This window comes from Thermobia domestica, chromosome 9 (genome assembly GCF_964235325.1).
Source record: "Thermobia domestica chromosome 9, izTheDome1.hap1.1, whole genome shotgun sequence".
NCBI classification, from domain to species: domain Eukaryota; kingdom Metazoa; phylum Arthropoda; class Insecta; order Zygentoma; family Lepismatidae; genus Thermobia; species Thermobia domestica.
The window spans coordinates 80,618,850-80,619,576 of record NC_137462.1 but is presented as its reverse complement, the minus strand read 5'-3'; the positions used below and the strand labels follow the sequence as shown (position 1 = coordinate 80,619,576).

General features: G+C 34.1%; 1 non-coding gene across 1 annotated transcript; it reads right to left on the bottom strand.

Moving 5' to 3' along the window:
* Nucleotides 1-290: 290 nt before the first annotated feature.
* TRNAC-GCA (transfer RNA cysteine (anticodon GCA)) lies at nucleotides 291-362 on the bottom strand. Its single transcript has one exon. It is a non-coding gene; the product is annotated as a tRNA-Cys (tRNA).
* Nucleotides 363-727: the final 365 nt, after the last annotated feature.

The following is a 727-nucleotide window of genomic DNA, read 5'->3' as shown; positions in this document are numbered from 1 at the left end:
AATACAACATTAAATATTTCTCTCTTTTTTTTATTGAATATTTACTGACAAAGGGACTATTTATTACCCCTAAGTTGCATTCCATAACACAATCATTGCCATTGGATTACTGCAATCAGAAATAGAAGAATGTAGGCTAAATTTAATGCTAACAATATGGTTCTCAAAGTATTTTCAAAAGAGAATGCTGACGAATGTTTAGTAATTCACATAAATTCAAATATAAAAACAATGCCTTATTATACTTTGTATATTTCCGACGCTAGAATTGAATTTCAAAAAAGAACTTAAGGGGGCACCCGGGTTTGAACCGGGGACCTCTCGATCTGCAGTCGAATGCTCTACCACTGAGCTATACCCCCACATTAATACAACTCAGATTACTTGTATTCTGTCTTGTCCGATTTGTCTCTCAAGTAGACGGAAGCAATATTTTTCCTCGTTGTTTTATGTTTGTTTATGTTCCTATGAATTATGGTTGAAAGATTCCTCCACTTTATGTAATACATGCAAAATATTCAAGGTAACGATTTACCTACAGTTTCTATGACCTCCAAGTAGACTTCCATTATATGCACTCTCCGAGCGTCTATAATTCCTAATTTTTATGGGGTTTGGCTTACCAAACAAAAGTTCTTTATATATATTTACCGAGTATATCCGTGTATCCGTCCGTCCGAGAGATGTAAGTTCTCAAGAAACTACTTTCTGAATCATCATCAATTTT